General features: G+C 38.8%; 1 protein-coding gene across 4 annotated transcripts in view; it reads left to right on the top strand.

Moving 5' to 3' along the window:
- LOC129707254 (eyes absent homolog 1-like) overlaps positions 1–16253 on the top strand; it is a 207803-nt gene that overhangs the window by 3831 nt on the left and 187719 nt on the right. The window contains exon 1 of one of the 4 annotated variants that reach the window (XM_055652149.1): positions 509–976. The exons of the other annotated variants lie outside the window; for them this stretch is intronic. The gene's annotated coding sequence lies outside the window, so the exon portion shown is untranslated. Of the gene's footprint in view, positions 1–508; positions 977–16253 lie in introns of those variants that run through there. 4 annotated transcript variants of the gene reach the window in all.

The following is a 16253-nucleotide window of genomic DNA, read 5'->3' on the forward strand; positions in this document are numbered from 1 at the left end:
TTTTGAAGGTGCGCCCTTCCAACCTGTTCCTCGTGTATCCCAGATAAACGGAGAGCCCCCCTCTCCCGTCCCGGAGCCACGCGTTTGACTTACTTAAAATGAACAATTGCTCGACACACATCAGGGTTTAAGGCATCAAAAGACAGAGAAACTACAGGGGTAGTTTTATTTTAAGTGTTCGCAACTACTGAAGTAAAACATCAATGTCTGAGGTAAAAAAAAAAGTCAAACAGTAAAAAAGAGGGAAAAAAGATGCAGACCAGAATCCAAATGCCAAATTGTACCGAGCCGGTAGCAAGGTGATTAAGTAAAAAAACACACAGAAGGTGAGCTTTTTTTTGTGCTATTCAGCTCTGGGCTGTGTCTTTGTCTGAACGCTACAGATAATATCTAATTGAGCTAGATTCAAGGTCTGACCGGGGTATTGATCAAGAGAAAAGAAGGGGGAGGGGGAGAGTTGGGGGGAGGTAGGACGTTGCAGTGGAGTTTATCAATGCCTTCTGCTAGTAGTCACTCCAGGCTTTGCTGGAAACCAGCCCGGATCCCTTGGGTGTAGAGAGAGTTGTGCAAGTCTCGTTTGGGACACTGCCTCTCAGACTGAGAGCAGCATCTAACAGCAGGGGCAGTCAGTCAGGCAGTGTACATAAACCACTCTACCGGGGAGTAGTTTCAATGTGCACTTCGGATAGCCTAAAGCAGAAGTGAGATGTCATGGAAATAAAGACCTTCATCTTCATTATGAGAGCAGTCCCTGTAGAAGTCGAGTAGCCAAGCCCACTAGAAGTCAGGAGGGAAAGCCTAAAGGATCCATCAACACACGGATCGGCGCTGGAACCGCCAGCGTGTTCCTGCTGCTGTTAAATTGTGTGGAACAGCGTCTCAGACTGTCGACAGTTCTGCAGAATAGCAACAGCTGCAAGGGTTAGACTTTCTGCCTTGGAGACACGCAGAAACCCCGGCCCCTGGATAGTCGTGGGTAAGCTCGCACTTGTCTCCTGTTGCCTGTGGCGTTGCACATATCGGTCTCGTGTAAAATGTATTTTAGCACTAAAAATGATTTGAAGGAAAAAAAAAACGAGTGGTACCTGTGGCTTTGTGCATTAATCTCAGTTGCATCTCCCAGAATTATGTTCAAAGTATACAAATGTGCTCGGGTTCAGAGCAGCGCTGCGGTTGGGGTTAATTACTAAAGTCTGAGAAGCATAATTAATTTTAACTTATTGTATGATTGGAATAATTGTATCAAAAAGGAAGCGATTTCCGCAAGAGAATTAAGAAATTGTACTTTCCTTCGCGACATTTAACGATGGCGTGAGAAACACTCCGGGATAAATTCGCTTCAAAACATATTGCGAGTGCGTTGGACGGAACGAGAGCAGAGCTCCCTATTAAATGATAGATAATGCAATTGCATTCTAGATTGTAAGATGCTGGGCATTCAATTTTTGCCTCATTTTTGATGTAAATAGTAGGGACATGAAGGTTACAATTTTACTAAGGTGTGGGTTTTAAATAGATAAAGGAAAAGTGTGAACACTAATTTATATTAAAATATGCGTGCATTTTTTTTTGGAGGGGGGGGGTATAAATGCTTCATTGTCTCGGTTAAGGAAACTACAGGCACATCGGTAACTAGTTGAATCTGGGAAGACGTTAAGAGATGTAGGAATGTGCAGCATATTAGAGGTCCATATGATTCCTCACTGATAATGAACATGATCATAATGTTGGGCAAACTTGACCATTACTCATCTCTGAACAAAGAGGTTCTTCAGATCTCTCTGTGTGAATTATGTTTCAGTTGCACAAACAATCTTAGCAGCTTTTATTATTAAGATGCAATGTTTGACTCTCGTGAACAATGAATTAAAAAAAAACCTTTTATTTCTTTGTAATAAAGCTAAAAACCCAAACTTATCGAAATGCACCAGAATGTTAAAACAGTTTTATTTCACACTGATTTCTGAGACATTATTCTTTTTTCATGACAAGTGAAAATATGTCTAAAGCCAAGTGTCTGTAATTTTGAAATAGGCTAAATTACTGTGTTGGATCACAAGCATGTGTAGGCATTGGGAGATAGTCTGTGCAATTTTAAACAAAATCAAATTCCTAACTTGATTTCCAAAGCCAGTATGGAATATTTAAAACTAAACAATTAAAATAAAATAATTTTACCAATGAGCTTCTCAAACATTTTGACCAGTAAGATTTTCCTGCTTCTCAAAATTATAATACGGACATCGTGTTGAAAATTTAACTGGCATTTAATGCCTTAAAAAATAATTAGTTGCTTGTTTCATATGGAGCGGAAAGCCCTGATGTGATGTTAAAACCAATACGATTTTGTCAAAATGTTGTATTTTAGACAGTCTGTTATCTGTCATTCTGTATTCTTTGTATGGAAGGCAAACATGAACAGTCTTTAAATATATCCTTTTGGTGTCCTGAACCTGTATCTGTAACAGTGTGCAGTGCAGAGAACTCCATGGCAATGGTCATTTTTAATGTGCCTGACAAGTTTTTAGGAATTAAAATTGGAATTCAACTGAGAGAGGCTTCAGCCAAAAATATTTGTAGAATTATTTTACTTATTCCTTAAATTACAACTTAATTATGTTAGTGCTTTTGAAATGTGATATTTTAGAAATACATATGGATAGTTAAATTCCACTGTCATAAAATTCAGAGTTACAAAACAAAACAGTCTGATCATATATTAGACCTGCTGTGGTTGGGGGAAAAAAGTTTCATAAAACAATATCTGAATTGTAAAGAGTTCCTTTTTAGTCAGTTTCTTAAAAAGTGAGAGAGGGTCAGAGGGTAGAGGGCTTATGCAGCTCATTACACTTCGCTTAAGAGCCCCATTTTAAACCACAGGCAGGTCACTGATCAGCATACAGGATTTTTAACATTGTAATTTGAACTGTAGTGGGGACTAGAACAACAAAATCACAATCACTGTAGAAAAAAAAAGGATGTGCCCTGTAGTAAATGGTGGGGGTTATCTGCTCAGAGTTTGGTATCAATACAAGAAGCAGGCGAGGAAATACAGGTTTTTCTTCCACCAACAATAAAAGTAAGCCAAGCTTTAGACGAAGATGCTTGTGAGGGAATCGGGTCTTTTATAAAAAAAGGCTTTAAATTTGTCAGCAAACACAGAGCTGCTGACAGAGGAGGAAACTCTGAAAAAACTGAGCTTTTGGCTTTGCGGCTTTTAGTTTGTTTGCTACGCTCCTTAGCTGAAAGATTCACTCAGAGCACAATCAAAATACAGATAGTCCAGCAAAGACAAAGGGCTCTTCTTCCCTTCCTGACAGATCACACTGCTCCTAATGGATTTTCACCAACGGCCTCCACTAATCAGGTGAATGGACATAAACTAGATTTCGGCTGACAAATAATTATAAAGGTGTCTTAATGACAGTCAAAGGGTTCTGTTGTGTTGGGCTTTGAATTCCCTGGGTTAGTTGCAGTGGGCTTTCTTCATGACCTGTTGGAATAGTCACGCCTGGATACCTAATGAATCATTGGACTGAAAATACAGAAAAAATTCTAAGCAGACCTGAACTCTTCTTGTCATTCACTATTTTTGGATTTTCTCTTTTAAAATATTACACACTGATATGGGTGTTGATAGTATTAATAGTCAAATTAGTAAGTATTAAATAAGAAGAGAATAGAATCACAGAAACGGATGTTATGATGATGTGATTTTTAATTTTACAATATGGACCATGGTTATGGAAATTGTTATATTCTTTTTAAAGTTAATCTTGAGAATAAATAAATAAATCTATACCAAATCCACTCAGTAGCCAGGAAAATATATAAATATTAGATTAATGGGATGCAGAAATAACACGTGTCCTTTTAATCTTTCTCTCTATCCTGTTATATCCTGAGTAGTTCTGAAAAGAACTGAGAGACAAATAATAATTTTAAATTTCATCACTTGGATAACATTGAAAACTGTTAAATTCCATAATCTGATTTAGTAATTTAACAAAAATGATGGTGCACATGTCATTGCAAATGCAGTAAACAAAAATAATGCTTCAATTTCTACCTTTGTTGTTTGGGGGAAAATATGGTTTAAACCAATTTACTGTAATACACACTTTGTATGTAATTTTCCCTGTAATAACATTTCTTCATATAATTACTTCAATGTTATGGAACTTATACAATTATATTGCAGCAACACTGTGACACAGGTGTGTCGCATATCAGCAAACATACATGCCAAAAATCAAACCAAATATTATTATTTTATTTGTGAATGTACTGAGAATTATGCATTTCATGTGCTAGAATGCAACGTACCTTTAATTTCAGTGCCTTCTGGAGCTTAGCTTCCATGATCCAGAACTCTGCTGTATAAGTATTTCCATGTGTGCTTAGAAAACACATGTATGTTCTTCACTGATATGTTATTTGAGTTATTTTTGTAAAGGTTTAGGTATTGCAATTTTCCTTTACATCGCTGGAGTTCAATAGAAAATCCAGCTTTTCACTGAAAATGACATTTATTTTCAAAACATCTGAGCACGAGAAAATTCATACTATTTAAAATCTTTTGGCAAAATTTGCAACGAAAACTGAGCATTCTCGTACTTAACACAAAGCTCGCAGCTTCTCATTTTGGGATGTATTACGATAATTTATAAATGGAGACATTGCTTCCTGCACACACAAACAGCTCCAAATACCATGAGCTGTGGAGCCTTAAGTGTAATAAGGATGCCACAGCAATCTGAAAAATCAATTTTATATCTAACTGCTTTCAACATATCTCAATTTGAACATAAGTAACAAGCAAGAAATATAATTTATAAAACGTTCCAATATATCAAAATTTTTGGAAGAATATCCTGCAAATGTTATCACTGAAAGCGAGATGTCCTTCTGTAGAGTTTCATGCTCGCATTTTAAATTAAGACATGGAAATGTTTTATATTTTATGCCAATATTTGCATGCTACAGAAAAATATTCATTTTAAAATACATAGATTGTTGTTCTCTGTTGTTCTCATGGAAGAATAGGTAATCATTACATAATTGAATTAGCTGCATCAAGTATCCTCTATGACAAAAATTACATATGGCAAATAATCTCACTTCAATTGCTTCTGATGCATTTACAGATGGCAAAAACAGCATTTGCTTGCACCTATATATTGCCCATATTGTATAGTGGCGCAGCAGTAGAGGTGCTGCCTTACAATGCCAGGGACCCGGGTTCGATCCTGACTATGGGTGCTGTCTGTATGGAGTTTGTACGTTCTCTCTGTGAACTGCGTGGGTTTTCTCTGGGTGCTCCAGTTTCCTCCCACACTCCAAAGACGTACAGGTTTGTCAGTTAATTGGCTTCTTATAATTGTAAATTGTCCCTATTTTGTGTAGGATAGTGTTAGTGTGCGGGGATCGCTGGTCGATGCAGACCGAGTTGCCTGTTTCTGCACTGTATCTCTGAACTAAACTAAAAAAAAAATCTATATACCTACCTAATATATATATTATATATATATATATCTTATACATATTTGTATATCGACCTAATATATATACACACACACATATATATGGACATATATATTTGTCCATATAGACATGCACACACACACATACACACCTTTACAACACCTTTATAATTATTTGTCATCAAATTCTAGTTCATCTCATATTATACTGAAGGTAAAAACTGAATTTGTTTGCATATTTAAATATATATTTTGTATATTTATATACATGTATATAAATATTCAAAATATGACTCCAATAATAGAGGCAAAGTAATAATTAACACATAAACCTTCACAGTTGTAATTTTATTATAATATAAAGAAGCCTGTCGGCTATAGTTTGCTATGTTACACGGTTTGTAAGTAGAATGCAAACATTTAAATGTTAACCAGTGCAGTTGTGCTCTGTAATATGTGGTCATATACAGGCTTCACATACGAACTACCCCCTGGGCAGGAGCTCAGTAATACTTTTAGTTTGGAACATATATTGCACCTATTAGTCTGATACAATAAGTTGCTATGTAAATGCAGCACCATAGTCGCCCTGCACATGTATAATACTAAAATGTACTGACAAGTGCACAATATGCATTTGATAAACAATGCTCGTGTTTGGATATTTATGGTAAATCTGAATATATATATATATATATATGCACAAGCTTAAAAATAACTTTAATTGTCAATTACAGTGTGCTTAAAATTTTAGTGTTTCACTATTTAAAAGGAGAATGTAGATGAAAAACGTATTGCATTATAAACAAATTAAGAGAGGGTGTGTGTGTGTGAAAACATGTTGGGAAAAATATATATAGCTGCAACTTGTCATATAACATTATATTGGCAGTGATTATTCATAGGTTTGTTGCCTGGGATGTAGTGTTTCAGTTCTGAGGAAAGACTGGAGATGCTAGTTTAGTTTTTCCTGGAGCAGAGGGAACATGATTGAGGTGTATACAATTAAAATACACTGGCCATCTGCTTTCATCCTTTCCCCCCAGACCCACACTCCACCCATCACTCCCCACTCCACCTCACCCCACCCCACCACACCCTACACACCACACCCACGCCACCAGTTTTAATGCATAGTCTCGATCTGAAACATTGTCATCACATCCCTTTGTGCTCCTTGACCCGTTCTTCCAGCAGTTTATTTCCTGGCGTTGTGTAGAAGCAGTGAGTGGATGAGTGCCAGAATCCCGTAGGCACAGAGGGCTATGGGTCAAATGCTGGAAGATGTGATTAATACTGATGGGTCCATTGGTCAGCATGGAATATTGTGGGCATGGCCTGTGTCCATGCTGTACGACTATATAACAATGTACATATACATTTCAACATGGCTGCAGAAAGGTTCGCTACATTTCCTGCTGTATCATGCTGCATCTTTGAATTCGGTTTAGGAACTTTTTTTCTTAAATTTTATAGCAATAGCACTGAGTCAAGGCTACATATTAAATACATATAAATGAATAAAACTTGGGGAGTGCCTCATGTGAGTAGATGAACTACATATTAAGAGAAGGAGTAAGCATTTGCCTCCTAGCGTCTGCCTCAACATTCAACATGATCATGCCTGATTAGCTCTAAGCCTCAATCCTGCCTCTGTGACAGTAACACACAGCTCAATCCCCCCAATTAGTCAAAATTATTCAAAAATACCCCAACGATCTAGCCTTCACAACCCTCTCATGTAGAGAATGACAAAGATTCATCACCCTATGTGAAGAAATCTCTACGCATTCAGTTTTAAACTCTCTTTTCATAAGGTCATAAGGAAGAGGAGTAAAATTAGGCCATTCGGCCCATCAAGTACTCCGCCATTCAATCATGGCTGATCAATTTCACTCTCCTAACTCCATTCTCCTGCCTTCCCCTCATAACCTCTGACACCTGTAATAATCAAGTATCTATCTATCTCTGCCTTAAAAATATCCACTGACTTGACCACCACAACCATCTGTGGCAAAGAATTCCACCCTCTGACTAAAGAAATTTCTCCTCGTCTCCTTCCTAAAAGAACATCCTTTAATTCTGAGGCTATGACCTCTAGTCCTAGACTCTCCCACTAGTGGAAACATCCACTCTAGCCAAGCCTTTCACTATTCTGAATGTTTCAATTAGGTCCCCCCTCATTCTTCTAAACTCCAGTGAGTACAGGCCCAGTACAACAGACACTCATCATAGGTTGACCTACTTATTCCTGGGATCATTCTTGTACACTTCCTCTGGCTCTCCAGAGCCAGCACATCTTTCTTTAGATATGGTGCCCAAAATTGTTCACAATGTTCCAAATGTGGCCTTACCAGCACCTCATAGAGCCTCTAACATTGCATCCCTGTTTTTGTATATAAGCCCTCTTGAAATAGATGCTAGCATTGAGTTTGCTTTACTTTCTACCGATTGGATTTGCAGATTAACTTTTTGGGAATCCTGCACCAGCACTCCCAAGTCCCTTTGCACCTCCGATTTCTGGATTATCTCCCCATTTAGAAAATAGTCTACGCCTTTATTCCTACTACCAAAATGCATGACTCCACACTTTGCTACACTATATTCCATCTGCCCACTCTCCCTACCTGTCCAAGTCCTTCTGCAGAGTCCCTGCTTTTTCTACGCCTAAGCCTCCACCTATTTTTGTATCATCTGCAAACTCTGCCACAAAGCCTTCACTCCCCTTGTCCAAATCATAAATATACAACATGAAAATTAGCGGCCCCAACACCGAATCTTGTGGAACTCCACTAGCCACTGGTAGCCAACCAGAAAAAGCCCCCTTTATTGCCACTCTTTGTCTTCTGCCATCCGGCCAACCCGCTATCTGCCCTTCGATACTGTGGGCTCCCACCTTCCTAAGCAGCCTAACATGTGGCACCTTATCAAAGACTTTCTGAAAATCTAAGTAAACAACATCTACCGACTCTCCTTTGTCTGTCCTGCCATTTACTTCTTCAAAGAATTCCAGCAAATTTGTCAAGCAAGACCTCCCCTTCACAAAACCATGCTGACTTTGGCCTATTTTATTGTGAACTTCTAAGTACTCCGTAACCTCATCCTTTATAATGGACTAAAACCTTACCAATCACCAAAGTAAGCCAAACCGGCCTATAGTTCCCACTAATTTGCCTTGCTCCCTTTTTGTGCAGTCGGGCAATATTGGCAATTTTCCAATCATCTGGGACCACTCCTGATCTTCTCGTGTAGCTACGCTTCTTGATGCTCCTAGTGGTGGAAAAATCACTGCATCTACCTATTTATGACCCTTTAGAATCATAGGTTTCAATGAGGTCATCCTCATTCTTTTAAACTCCAAAGGATTCAAATCTAACATTTCTAGCTGTTCGTAATAGGACAACCCTCTTTCCCTTAGAATTAGACTGGTTTATCTTTTTCTGGTATGCTTCCAATACTAAGATATCCTTACTTAAATAAGGGGCCAAATGTATACTTGGTACCACTGATGTGGCCTCAGCAACATTATGTCAATTGTAGCAACAATTCTCTGTTTTCAAACTCCAACCTCATATGAACTAGGCCAATAGGTAATTTACCTTCTTAATTATTTGCTGCATCTGCATAGTAACTTTATGAGTTTTATGAATAAGAACACCTAGATCCCTCTGAATGTATTTATTTGAAATCTCTCTTCATTTAGTAGTCTGCCTTTTGATTCCTCCTACTGAAGCATATAACCTTCCACTTTCCAAGATGTTGCTCAATCGAGCAACCTATCTGTGTCCTGTTGCAATTTCCAAATTTCCTAATTGACTTGTCCTCTCATCTATGTTCATGTTATCAGCAAACTTGGACACCTTTCAGTCTGTTCTCTCCTCCAAGTTATTACTGTAATTGAGGGCTCGGACAGATGGGGCACTCCATCATTTACATATTTCCAGTCTGAAAAAAGATGAGAGAGAGAGAGAGTTTAATTGTCATATTTACTGAAGACAGAACAATTCAATTCCTTGCAGCAGCATTATAGGTCTGTAAACACAGTAGCCATAATGCACAAAATCATTCAATAAGTATAAATATAAACCAATGTTATTGCAAAAAGCCTGAGGCCCTTACTGCAACCAAGCCAATTTGTGGTTCATAGTGTAGTTAATGTTTATAGTGTTCATGAGCCTGATAGTTATTGCAAAGAGGCTGTTCTTGAACCTGGAGGTCACTGTTTTCAGACTCCTATATTTTCTTCCCAATGGCAGTAGTGCAATAAGTGCGAGGCCAAGATGTTGTGGGTCCTCAATGATTCTGGCTGCCTTCTTATACTAACCATTTATGCCATCTTGCTCTCCTCTATATGATAAGCAGTCTTCAGTCCATGTTAACGCACATCCCTCACCACCTCAGACACCTTTGTGCAAAACGTATAATGTACTAGACTAAGTGGGACCCGTTGGGTCCCATGTTCACACGGGAGGGCTGACCCCCCAACGCAATATTCCACCTCTCCACCAATTCCAATATTGGTGGCCAGTGGAGGGGTGGGAGGGGGGGGGCTTTCTGGAGAGCTGGTATGGGTGTTGTTGGCTGCAGGGACTACTGGTCTCCAGAGGGCTAGTATGGACATCCCTCAAGCCTGATGTGCTGGCAGCTCACTCACAGCTGCTGGGCTCACAACCACTTCAAGCCGGGTGCAAGGACACCAAATTCAAATCCATTTTCTTACCTTTTCAATCATTTCATGCAGGGTGCAAGGACACCACATTCAAGGAGGGTGCAGTTTCATACCATTTCATGCAGGGTGCAAGGCCACCATATTAAAATGCAGTTTAATACCATTTCAAGCAAGGTGAAACCACCATAAAACTCACACAAAACACCACACACTTTTCAGTAGACATTCAGTGTGTTCAGTTGATTCACAGCTCAAAGTTGTGACCTCTCCCTCCCCCATCATACAGAGACTGAACCACACCCACACTTCCGGGTTTTATAATCCCTCCCCCTTCCACCGGAAAAGGTGTGGCCTTCATGGTGTGATTGACAGGAGAGAGGTTCTCAACATTTTTTAAACACTAACAACCATTAGCAGTGCATTTTTACTTCATTAGCAGTGCATTTTTACTTCAAACCAACCATATTTTCATTTTCAAACCATATTAAGGGCACTCACAGTTGAGTAGACATGTGTTCAGTGTTATTCAGAGCTCAGAGAGACGTGACGGCTTCCTCCATCTTGCAGAGACTGAGTGAGGCACACCATTTCCTGGTTTTATAGTCCCTCCCCCTCCCTCCAGCAGGGGCAGCAGAGAGAATGGCAAATTATTTATTTAAAATTATTTAAAAACATTAATATCTCTCTGATTTTTCATCAATGGGAAAAATCCTCCAGTCCCGGAAGGTGGAGGGGGGCTCTGAGCGAGGTGGCCAAAAATGACAGCCGTAGGTGGTGCCGTTCTCTCGGAAATCGCAGCACAGCGAGCCAAAAGCGGTCAAGATCAGACTTTTCGTAATATAGATAAATGTAAATGTAAAATGTATAATAAGCATTTGTTGAACATAGGATTGGATAGATTTATTGAATATCTGGGATTTATTGAAAAGCCATTAACAACTTAAAATGGAATGCATGATTTTCCTCCAAAAATACGTAGGGGGGGCTGAAGATTATTTATGGAGCAAATTGGCATGAAATTAAAGACTATTTATGCTTGCTAAAAGTCTGTCAGAATTGGTGAAAGCACTTCACATTTAATAAATATATAGCAGCAGGTGCAAAATTGCACTCAAAGTTGAGGCAGTCTCCTATTTCCTTTCTCCAATTAAATGCTTGCTTGCAGATTGTCTGGAGTAGGGACTCCTGAACCGTACGTCTTTGTCATCTGCCACTGTTTAATTTCTGCCCATCTGTCACACAAACTGTGCTCCATATAGATGTTTCTGTATCTGTGTCTTAAAGAAACTATTGGTTGGAATTCTGGAAGCTGAGATGATCTTTTGCGAAATAAAAGTGATTGTAGCCAAAACAAGTTAGTTTTTGAAAAAGAGAAGCAGAAATTCCTGGTAGGCCTTTGCACATTCTCGGTAATTGCAATAAGCCACGAACTGCCCGTAAATGTTACTACTGTTTACAGAGTTGATATTCTCAAACGGCAAAGTCAGATTGAATTACATCAAGGAACCTTTTTACTTATATTATCGGGACTTGATAACATAAACCCAGTTCGACTAGTTTCCATTTTCCGCATGTACAAGGAATCAAAATGGATAGAAAGAAAATGAAGAAAATTGGCATTTTAATGCAATAATATTGCTTCAGAATTTGTTGGAGAATTGCCTTTTTTGGACCGTAACATCTGCGACATTTTTATTAGTCTGTCCTTAAATTAGGAAGAAAACATTTATATTGCAAATGGCTGGGCAGTGCGAGGTGACAAATGGTGTACCGAGGCCAACAGGGCGTCTGGGACTTTGATGAATAATGGAATCAACTGTTCATCTTAGGCAAGGAAATTTAAGGGCAGAGAAGCAGCAGAGGAATGCAAAGCAGGAAAAGTGGACATGATTCATTTAAGAATAGAAGGCCACCATGGGAAAGACTGACATTAAGAAAGGGAACAGTAATGGAAAGGAGATGTGGGGAAAAAAATATATGTAAAAGAGATATTGTAGCTTTAAAAAAGCCATAGGATCAATTTACCACATAAAATTAAGACTCAATGGTTTAAATTTGCTCTCTGTCTAAGCCTCTGAATGGCATTGCAAAAACATAAATCTCATCTTTAAAACAATCCTTACATTGTTAACTACCAGCCTTGACTTCCTGCACGGAGGGTGATTTGTTTAATGGTGCAAATACTGTCATTTCTTGAAACAGATGTAGTGTGGATTCTGCAACACTAATAGAGAGATGATTCAGCCAAAAGCTCACCATGAATTGCCGTTTTTTTTACACAATAACAATACACATTTATCACACCTCTATGCCCCCATTAAATTCTGGGCCGTTTATCAAGAACATTTTGAATAATTATATTGGAAATTTGACATTAATGGGTATGTAAGGGATGTATAAAGTGGCTTGTAACAATTTATGTATCTGATATGACAGGAGATGGCATTTAGACCTCCTTCATTTGTTCATTAATGCACCAAGTTCCATAGGCTATGGACAATGGCAGTTTTCGAAGATAAGCTACCGATAACATTCTTTATACTTTTGTTGTTAAAATAATGTCTCTTCTGACTGCTAATTTATTGCCAAATAACTTTGCGAATTATATATATTTTCATTATCTGGAGAATTTTAAGCTGGTTAACTTAACATTGGCATTGAGCCATATCGCAATAAGCTACTAATACTCACTCGACAGTGTAAAGTTTAATGGCAGCGTCTATATATTTGTAAACATGAAAAGAAAGAGAGAGAAATGTAAGAAACAATCGGTGTTTCAGGCAACATACATAGGGGAGAAACATGTTTCAGGAGTTAATGTTTCAGGTCAGTTGACTTTCAACATACTTGGAAATGCTTAGTTTTTAATGTACTAAAGTGTCAGGGAATAAAGTTAAGTCATTTCTGATAGAGCTTTTAAGCAAATGGCACATTTTAATAATGAACAAGTGGAATGGATATGATACAGTCTAGGATAGGTGTTTACTGGGAAGGCAAATATATCTCGGTATATCTAAGGCATATGTTATTCTAATAGTTACATGCATAAGAAATAATGAAGTAAAATGCTGGTAAACTGAAGTCAGATGGTATTTGTTGAGAGAGAAAAAGAGGGTTAATGTTTTAGGTCATTAACTTTGTAGAGGAAGTTGGCTACGTGACAGAGAATACAGACTAGTGTATTCTTAATGGACAAATACAACCCAAGATTTTTTAAAAGAAGTACATTAACTACTACTTGTCTGGATCTGACAGTAGAGGGTTACAGCATCAAAATTGGCATAAACAAGAAAGAAGACTGCAAGTGCCTGAAGGAGGACATAAACAACTTTGTAGATTGGGAAGATAAATACCAGATGAAATTCAATATGGAGAGATGTGCAATTGGTACATTTGAAGAGGAGCAAAAGGGATGGTAAACACATGGTAAATGGGAACACTTTGATGGGAGCAAATGATGAGAGGAGTGAAGCCATGAGGTTCAAGTACATTCGACAGAAGAACATAGATAAATCAGTGACAACGTGTATGTATTATTCCTCAGATTCCCAAATTACTGAATTAAGTTCAAAAGAAAAGAAGCAATACAGCTTACAAAAAAAAAAACACATTATGCAGAAGGTATTTAGAGTTCCATGCCTAATTTGGGAAGAATGATAAAGTGATGGGCTGGTCATAGAAGAGATTTACTGAGGAACAAAGGATGTCTTCATTAAAATAAACTTGAGAAATATGGTCTCTTTCCACACAAATTAGGCCAATTTATCAGAGAGCTGATGCAGTTGCTTAGAGTTATGTTTATTGGAAAGTGTAACAGTTGGTAACCATAATGATTTGTAACTAGAGGGAATAAACTTAAAATCATCATCAAATGAGATCTCTGTTATCACAGAAGTTAGTCTCCCGGTGACATAAAGAAAGGTCATGGTGATAGAGCTATAGAGCATGGAATCAGGCCCTTCGGCCTAACTCATCCATTCTCTACAAGTTGCCTAACCGAAATGATCCCACTTACCTACACTCCCTCCAAACCTTTTCTATTCACATACTTGTCTAAGCGTCTATTAAATATCGTAATTATACCTGCATATACCATTTCTTCTTGCAGTTCATTCTACATACACACCATCCTTCTGATGAGTTCTGATGCAGTTATATAAGACGTTGGTGAGGCCACATTTAGTGTATTGTGTTCAGTTGTGGGCTCCACGTTATAGGAAAGATGTTGTCAAGTAGAAAAGGGTGCAGAGAAGATTTACAAGGAGGCTGCCAGGACTCGAGGGCCTGCGCTATAGGGAAAGGTTGAGCAGGCTAGGACTTTATTCCTTCGAGCACAGGAGGATGAGGAGTGATCTTATAGAGGTGCATAAAATCATAAGAGGAGTAGGTCGGGTAGAAGCACAGAGCCACTTGCCAAGAGTCGGGGAACCAAGAATCACAGGACATCGGTTTAAAGTGAAGGGGGAAAGATTTTATAGAAATCTGAGGGGTAACATTTTCACACAAAGCTTGGTGCATGCACGGAATGAGTTGCTGGAGGAGGTAGTAGAGGCAGATGCTATTGCAACATTTAAGAAACATTTAGACAGGTACATAGATAGGATGGGTTTCGTGTCATATGGGCCAAATGCAGGCATGTAGGACTAATATAGATGGGATATGTTGGCCAGTGTTGGCAAGTTGGGCCGAAGGGCCTGTTCCCACGCTGTATGACTCTATCAAGGATTGAGAGCACTGGATATAGCAACAACACACAAGCAGTTCCCCAGAACCAACTGTGCATCTAGTCAAGTGATTCCAGGAACTTGCAACACTGGTGTGTACCTGACAATGTGGAAAATTGCCTTGAATTGTCACAAAAAGCAGCACAAATTCAAACCATCTATTTATCGGTCGACACTCAATCACCAGCAAAGTGATGGAAGCTGTCGTTGACTGTGCTGTCAAGTGACACTTACTCACCAATAACTTACTTACCTTTGCCCAGTTAAGGTTTCTCCAGGATTACTCTGTTTCAGACTTCTTAATAGCCTTGGATGAAAGATCTAGATTTCAGAGGTGTGCTAAGAGTCACTCTTGATGAAATCAAGCCAGCTTTTATCTGACTGACATCAAGAGGTACTGGTTCAAATTGAATTCAATGGGCATCAAAGAGCCAATTTTACAATGGATTGAGTCGTATTTAACAAAAAGGAAGATGACCCTGGTTGATCGGCATGAATCATCCTAGGGCATCATTGTAGAGGTTCCTAACGCCATCAGCTTTAGTATGGAAAACCTTTCCATTGTGCAGTTAAAGGTTTGTGCGTTTTGCTGATGGTTACACAATGTTCAATTTAGTTTGCATCACCTCAGCAAATGAAACAATCCTTTCAGCAAGACCATGATGAAACGTTGTTCAGGCATGCACAGATAAACAGCAAGGCAAAAAAGTGCAAGGCAATGATCATCTCCAACTGGAGAACCTCTAACTATCTATTGTTGACATTCATTGCCATTACAATTGTTAAATCCCCCTCCAAGAACATCTTGGCATCTCCATTGATCAGGAACTCAACTGGACAAGTCATTATAAATACTGTTGCTACAAAAGCAGGTCAGAGGCTGAGTATTTTTCAGCCAGTGACTCACCTCCTGACAACCCTATGCCTTGTTACCATCAACAAGGGACAAGTCACACAGAGGGTGGTTGATATATGTAACGAGCTGCAGGAGGAGGTAGTTGAGGCAGGCAATATAACAATATTTGAAATACATTTGGACAGGGACATGGTTAGGAATGGTGTAGGATATGGACCAAATGGGCCAAACAGGTGGTAGTAGCGTGGATGAAACATCTTGGGTGGCATGGGCAAGATGGGCTGAAGGGCCTATTTCCCTGCTTCCCATCTAAGTCAACAACCAACTGACATCACCTTTTCTGCTATGATAAACATTTGTTCTCTTCATCACCAGCACACAGTGGTTGCCAAGTGTACCAATTACAGAAAACACTCTACTTACTTGCCTAGGCCATTCTGGCGCAACCTGGGAGTTATCCCTGATGGGTAATAAATGGGGTAATGCCAGCCACATTCAGATTCCTGAAAATTAATAAACTT

This window comes from Leucoraja erinacea, chromosome 21 (genome assembly GCF_028641065.1).
Source record: "Leucoraja erinacea ecotype New England chromosome 21, Leri_hhj_1, whole genome shotgun sequence".
NCBI classification, from domain to species: domain Eukaryota; kingdom Metazoa; phylum Chordata; class Chondrichthyes; order Rajiformes; family Rajidae; genus Leucoraja; species Leucoraja erinaceus.